Below are 8,605 nucleotides of genomic sequence, written 5' to 3'. Positions count from 1 at the left end.
AACAGAATAGTGTCAGCATTTCTGAATCTTTAACTTAGTATTTGAAGGCTGAGAGGTTTTTATAATTATAAAATAATTCACTCTCACACTTTCCCAGCAGAACATGCATTAATTTTTTGTTATTCATCATAATTAAATAGTTATTTGCTTTTCAAATGATTCTAGGAGAATATTTTAAAGATCTAAAATATACACCACAATCTTTTATAAGGAGGTTTTAACCACATTTTAATTTAGTTCTTATGAATTTTCAAGTGTCAAACTTTTTATAGCATTTAATACATTTTAAAATATTTGAAAATATGAATACCACATTTTGATTTTTTGATTGATAATGTAGTTACCATGTAATCATAAAGACAATTAGAACATATAAATCCATACTCAAGTCATCTGTATTTGCAATTATTTTTATGAACCTAATTTAAATCTTTAGTTTTAATTTCTAAACTTTGCCAAGCAAATTTTTATTGTAGATTTCTGAGTGTTATTTTTTAAATATATAAAAATATATTATTTATCTAAATATTTTCCCAATATGGACTAGTGATATATCATCCATTTTGAATAAAACCCATATAAATTTCCTCTATCTTATTCCATGTGCATTAATTGTCATTTGACCATGGCTTATAACATGCTGAGAATCTATATCCAGTTGGTTGAGATATGGAGAAAATCTGTAAATTTCATCTTTTTGATTTATTGAAGTAAACTGAATGAAAACTTTTTTAATCATTGCATTTCAAGAAAATAAGGAAATCCTGAAAATGATGGGGAAATGGATGGAACTAGAAATGATCATCCTGAGTGAATTAACCCAGACCAAGAAAGACTCACATGGTATGTATCCACTTATAATTGGACTCTAGACCAAAAGCGATATCTAATGAAAGTCTTCACTTATCAGATCGGGATAGATGAGGGGACTTCTTATTGGGACTCTAGGTGAGGGAAATATGGGATGATGGGGAAATAGAAGGATCCAGATGGTCCTAGAAATCCACAAGAGGAATATCATGATGGGAGGACATGGACCAGGGGGCTCTGCTCAAACTACTGCACCAACCAAGCATAATACATACAGTAAACATTGAACCCTGTTTAGATCTAGCCAATGGACAGGACATTCTCCACAGTTGTGTAAGAGCGAGGACTGACTCTGACATGAACTCTGGTGCCCCATATTGGACCACTTGCCTTTGGTGGGGAGGCCTGGTGGCATTCAGAGAAAGAATAAGCAGGATACCAGGATGAGACATGATAGGCTGTTACCATATGGAGGGGAAGGAGGTCCCCTTCTGTCACAGACCTAAGAGACAGGAATAGGGTGAAAGAGGGAGAAAAGAATGGGAAGGTAAAAGTGAGGGGATAACAAATGAGATGTAACCTGAGTAAATTAATAAAATAAATAAATAAAAAGCAATGAACAACTAAAATTTTTATTTATTCAAGAGAGCATAATATCATGGATCCTTTTATAACCCCCACATTATTCCATTTTGTTGTGTCTTCCCATAGCATACCCACAGCATATAAAGCTATTTATTATCTATATGAGCATTATTTTTTCTTTTGCCATATATGCCACTTATCAGGAATTTCTCTTTCAATAATTTCCTTAGGCTATTTCTAATAGTAGGTCCGAGAACAACTTATGGGAATCAGTTCTTTTCAATGGAGGGGAACCTGGAGATTAAACTCAAGTCATTATGCTTGGCAATAAATGATTTAACCCAATGAACCATCTTGCCAGTACTAATGGGAACCATTTTAAAGCTAAACTTGCAGCATCTTAAGATGTGTTTTTATTTTCTCTTCAGATATACTTTGAACCTGTTATATCTGTCTTGCTGCCATAAAGGACTTTTTTTATTGTTTAATATTTAATATTCTAAAATTTAAGCAAAATGTGTTGAATTACTACATTTTAAAGCTATGGTTTGGATATGTTATTTTCTGAGTCAAAGGTTTATTGTTCTGGACTATATGATGTTAGCTGAGAATTCTAACTTTTTAAAAATATTTTATTAATTTATTCATATTACATCTCAATGGTTATCCCATCCTTTGTATCCTCCCATTCCTCCCTCCCTCCCATTTTCCACTTACTCTTCCCTTCCATGACTGTGACTGAGGGGGACCTCCTCCCCCTGTGTATGCTCATAGGGTATCTAGGAGTCCTGCTCAAACTATGGCACCAGCCAAGGAAAATACGTGCAGTAAACATAGAACCCCTACCCAGATCTAGCCAATGGACAGGACATTCTCCACAGTTGAGTGGAGAGTGGGGACTGACTTTCACATGAACTCCGATGCCCCATATTTGACCATGTCCCCTGGAAGGGAGGCCTGGTGGCACTCAGAGGAAGGATAGCTGACTACCAAGGAGAATTCTAACTTTTAATGAATATTTAAAACCCATATCCCTCAAATCATTCCACAAAATAGAAACAGAGAAAACATTGCCCAATTCTTTTTATAAGACCATGTTTACCAGGACACCTAAGCCACATAAAGTCCCCAAAAGAAAGAATTACAGAACAATTACACATATGAACATAGATGCCTAAATTCTCAATAAATACTTGCAAACTGAATCAAAGAACAGATAAAAAAGATCATCCACCATGATCAAGTAGGCTTCGTTCCAGAGACACAGGAATAGTTTAAAATACGTAAATCAATAAATTCATCCACCATATAAGCAAACAGAAAGACAAAACCTTTGTGTTTATCTCATATACCTTAAATAAAGAAAAAGCATATGACAAAATCCAATAGTGCTTCACTCTAAGGGAGTTAAAGATATAAGTGGTATATCTCAGCACAATAAAGGTAGCTTACAGTAAACCCATAACCAACATAAATTGTTAGAAACTCAAAGCATTTCTGCTAAAATCAGGAACAAGGCATCATTGCCCACTCTCTCGGTCCTTATGTAATATAATAATTGAAGTTTTAGCCAGAGCAATAAAGCAACTGAAAGGGATACAAATAGAAAGGGAATAAATCAACTAAGTCTATTTAAAGATGCTATGATGGTATACATAAGTGACACTAAAAATTCCACCTAGAAACTTCTATAACTGGTAAACTCTTTCAGAAAAGTAGTTGGATACATAATTAATACAATAAAAATCCAATAACATTCTTCTATACAAATGGGAGTTCATGAAACTAAAGGCTATATAAAAAAGGAAACCATCATTCAGACAAAGTGACAACCTACAGAATGTAAATATAATTTTTACATCTTACATATATAATAAACAGCTAATATGTAACAAATAGAGAAATTCAAACAAAACAAAACAAAAACTGGACATTAAGAAAACAACCCAATTTTAAAATGTGTACAGATTTGACCAGAGATTTCTTAAAAGAGGAACCACAAATGGTTGAGGAGTACTTAAGAAAATGCCCAACATTGTTAGTCATCAGGGAAATACAAACCAAAACTAATTTGAGATTTTATTTTATACCAGTCATAATGTCCAGAATCAGTAAAACAAATGACAGCTCATGCCAGCAAGAATGTGGTGTAAGGTGAATACTCTTTCATTGCTCATGAGAGTGCAAACTTGGACAGTGACAAGGAAGTCATTGTGATGGTTCTTCAGAAAGCCTACCTTGGGCATTTACCTCAAGGATATTTCATTCTACTGAAGTCACACTTGCTCAACCATATCCCTTGTTGCTCTATTCATAATCACCAGAAATCGTAAACTTAGATGTCTGTAAACAGATGAATGGATTTTTTAAAATGGGATGTAGTTATAAAATGGACCATTACTCGACATTTTTAAAAAATGAAGTTCACAAGTCAATTCATTGACCTAAGGAAAATCATCCTGAGTGAAATATCTCAGACTCATAAAGAAAAACATGTTATATTATCTGTTAAGTCAATGACAACCAAGATACAATCTGTAGAACCACAGAGGTTAGTTGTAAAATATGGTACTAGGAGGAGGAAGAATAGATCTCCCTAGGAAAGGGAAAGCAAATAAATAAGAATGGATGGACAAGAATTGAGCTAGAAATGATCATAATGAGTGAGTTAACCCAGAAGCAGAAAGACTCAAATGGTATATACTCACTTATATCTGCATACTAGCCCAAGGGGCATGTCCCACGAAAGCCTTCACTTACCAGAAAACTGGGACAGAGGGGAGGGCATCCTATTGGGACTCTAGATGAGAGAAGCATGGGAGAATAGCAAAGTAGAAGGATCCAGAGGATCCTAGAAACCTACAAGTAGAACATTATGATAGGCAGATTTGGGCCCAGGGGTCCCGCTCAAACTAAGGCACCAGCCAAGGACAATACAGGCAGTAAACTTTAAACCCCTTCCCAGATCTAGCCAATGGACAGAACATTCTCCACAGTTGAGTGGAGAGTGGGGTATGACTTTCACACGAACTCTGGTGCCTCACATTTGACCATGTCCCCTGGAGGGGGAGACCTGGTGGCACTCAGAGGAAGGATAGCAGGTTACCAAGAAGAGACTTGATACCCTATGAGCATATACAGGGGGAGGTAATCCCCCTCAGGAACAGTCATAGGGGAGGGGAATAAGGGGAAAATGGGGGAAGGGAAGAATGGGATGATACAAGAGATGGGATAACCATTGAGATGTAACAAGAATAAATTAATAAAAAAAAAAAAAACTAAAAAAAAAAAAAAAGAATTAGACATTGGAATGAGAGGATCAAAAATGAGGATGGGGAGGAAAAGTAGTAGAAAGGAAATAAATACATGGAGGTATAGCTGGAAGTAAGGACCCTCTGAGGAGACCTATGGAAATGTAATATAGTAGAAGCTTTCTTAAACATAGACATATATGAAGTCAGTCAAGATGAGATTGCTGAATAACAAGGGAGATAGAGTTCAGAAGTTGCATGCGACTACAGCAGTCTGAGGGTTTCATTCTTTATGTTATTTTTCTAAGATCAATTTTTAAAAACTCCAGAATCTCCCCATTGCTGGTCTCCCCTTCATTTCCCTCTGCACATCCTCCCTACTTCCTCTTCCACTGTTTAGTCTATTTTCTCATCCGAGAGAGATTCAAGAAGGGCCTCCCTTGCACCCTTCCTGTTACTTAGCTTCCTTGGTTCTGTGATTTGTAGTATGGTTACACAGTAAGATATGGCTAATGTCTGCTTATAAGTGAGTGCATACCATTTGTGCCTGTCTGGGTCTGGGCTACCTCACTCAGGATGATCCTTTCTAGTTCCATCCATTTGCCTGAAAATTTATGATTTCCCTGTTTTTTAATAGCTAGGTAGCATTCCCTTGTGTAAATGTACCATATTTTCTTTATCCTTTCTTCTGTTGACGTCTTTAGTCCACTGGGACTTGAGTTTAGAGCAGTGTGGTAAATACAGATCCATTTGCATTTTTCTACATGTAGACACCCACTTGGACCAACACCACTTATTGAAAAATGCTTTCTTTTTTGCATTGTACAGTTTTGGATTCTTTGTAAAAAAAAAAAAAAAAAACTAAATAAATAAATAAAGTGTTCATATGTGTGTGCATTTATTTTTGGGTCTCTGTCTTCATTTTAATGTATGTTTTTGGTATCTCTGTCAAAAACCATGTAGCTATAGTCATGCAAACTTGCATATGCATCCTTTATTCTGTTTTATAAATGTATGTGTATGCTGGTGCCAGGCATTTTTTTTTTTTATTGTAATGACTCTGCATTAAACTTGAAATCAACCAGGTATAGTGGTTGAAATTCCTGGTATCATTTTGTTCCTTGCAGCTACATGGTATACCCAATGGTGTTCTTTCTGTTTGAGGTTGTTTTGCCTATCTTTTTGTGTTTATATATAAATTTTCTTTTTTTTTTTCAACTTCTTCTATGATTGACTTAGAAATTCTGATGAAATTCCACTGACTGTGGATTAGTTTTTGGTAGGCTAACCAAAATTCACAGTATTTATTATTCCAACTCATTAGAATGGGGAGACTTTCCACCTAAAAGCTTTATCAGGTTTTTTCTTCAAAGTATTTTCAACACAGAAATCTTTCTTTTTACTAGGTTTATTCCAAGGGGTGTGTGTGTGTGTGTGTGTGTGTGTGTGTGTGTGTGTGTGTGTGTGTGTATGTGTGTGTGTTTGTGTGTGTGTGTGTGTGTGTGTGTGTGTGTGTGTGTGTGTGTGCGTGCTGAATGGGCTTATGTCCCTGATTTCTTACTTAATATATGTGTGATTGGTATCTAAAAGGGCCACTGATTTTCTTGTGTGGTAATTTTAGAACTTAAACTTTCCTTAAAGTGTTACAATCTCAAATACAGTCTTCCAGGGAAAATGTGCCCATGGGTACAATAGTGGCACTACAGTTATGCAGTTAATAAATGGCTCTGGGGTTTGATGTGATATCCTCTGATAGAATGGAATCCATGCCTGGTAAAATAAACCGAATCAAAACCTGACAGCTGAGGAGACAGAGGCCCTCAGTGGGAACTAACTACCACTGCTTAGCTAAATTACAGTAACACCAAACTCCCTTCTGTGCATCTGATATATCAAAACAGGATCCTTCTTTCAGTCTTAATCAGAAAAGCTTCTCTCCATAAGCAGAGTGAACACAAAACGTCCTTGCTAAAGAAGATGCTGAGAAAGGGTGACATTTATCCATAACACCCCAGACTACCCGTGTGGAACTCAGCTGAAAGGATTCCAAATCTTACATAAAGAGCAATGACTGTAGTCCAAAAGAACACTGGCAAAACAGCAGGTTTAGGGTATATATACATACATATGTATATATGAAAATATGTTCATTTTATCATAACATAAAGAATCACTAATAGATGGATAGAAATATATACTGGATACATATAAGGGATATATAGATAAATCATGAATATACAAGTATTAGATCTTGATTTAAGCTGGAAATGTGACTTTCATTGTAATAAAATATGAGTCTATCAAGTAAACATTTAATATTTATTAACTATTGCTTCTTTGTGTGTGTATATGTTTTTATGTTAAAAATCCTTATTATATGATCATACTAAAATATCTTTGAGGATACAACTAATAATAGAATCAAGTAAAAATAATACCAAATATTTGATTTAGGTCATGAAATATACATAGAATCAAAACAAGTCTGGATTGGCTTCTGGTTAACAATTCCACTAGCTAAGTGAGGTGTTTAATGATATCAATCAGCCTATGAGATACATGGATCTCAAATTGCCCATAATGGAAGTCTTCACTGTATCTTTGTGTAAAAATTTCATTATACGTGAACAGATCACATGCCAATTAAATAAGAAGACCTGACTACTGAAGAATTGATAAAGTGAACCATAGATGACTGCTAGTAACTGGTCATAATTCTAACATTTTGCTTTTATATGAAGCTAGGTAGACATACTACTGAATGACACATCTATTTTATATAAAAAATGTATATAAATTACTTTTACAGCTTTTTATCCATATAAGGGTAAAACTTATGTCTGAAGGGACCTCATGAAGTTTTCTTTGAAATCACATAAATATAATCACTAGTTACTAAAGAAAACAAGAAAGATGTGAGTGATATAACATTTTCATGGCATCTGTGGTGCCACCCCATCTGAATATATGTTCTGAGCTTTGAAATGTTTAATTAGGCTCTTCAGATATCAGGTATGTATTCTAACTCCTTACTGTTATTGACATGCAAGAGCGTAAAGTTTCAAATAAAAATACCAAACTGTATATTTGTCTGCCAAGAGATAGTGTCTTCCATATATTCTATGACAGGAAATTTGTACATGTGAAATCTCAACAATTCAGTTGCCCAATCAGGTCCTGTAAATGACAAGAAGGGAAAAATGCATCTAATATTAATAGAGCACTCATATATGAAATTCTCAATAAACAAATAAAATTGTAAAAATTAAATGTTTTGGCTCCAACTACTAGAACAAACTGATTAGTGAATAAGATGGCTTGTTCTCTCACAGAACAATAAAAATACAATATGAAAATAAAAATGATTATCTGAAACAACTCTAGAACAGAAAGCATTGCAATATTTCAATCAAAAAATTCTGTACTGTGGTTTCATCAGGATTAATATCTTATTTCTGCATATGCTTATTTCATTTTAAATACCTTTGAAAGTATTGGAAGTTATCAACACATATTAATAGCATGTTTGTCTTTTGGTCTCATGAAATTTACAGAGTTATAAATAGTATCTAACTCAGGCTGATGTTCAGTTGTTTAGAATTCTAGCATTGATTGCTCTTGGAAATGACCAAGATGAAATTCCCAGTACCCATGAAACATAGCTCATAACTGCCTGTAATTCCAGCTCAGAGGATTTAAAATCTACTGGTCTAAAAGGCTGCCTGCACACACATGCATATATACACCCACATACACTCATTTATACAGATATAATAAAAATAACCACACATCAAACTACTTAGTCATTTAACTTTTGTATAAATTTTAAATGACACATTTCAGAATCAAATTTGGATAAGTTCATGTCAGCAATTACAATATCAACAATTCAGGAGGGTGAGACATCTCATATTCTCTGTACAACATGTTTAATTTATCAGAAGAAATTTGTGTTTGTA

Source organism: Acomys russatus, chromosome 12 (assembly GCF_903995435.1).
Source record: "Acomys russatus chromosome 12, mAcoRus1.1, whole genome shotgun sequence".
NCBI classification, from domain to species: Eukaryota; Metazoa; Chordata; class Mammalia; order Rodentia; family Muridae; genus Acomys; species Acomys russatus.
Note: the sequence above shows the minus strand (reverse complement) of the source record.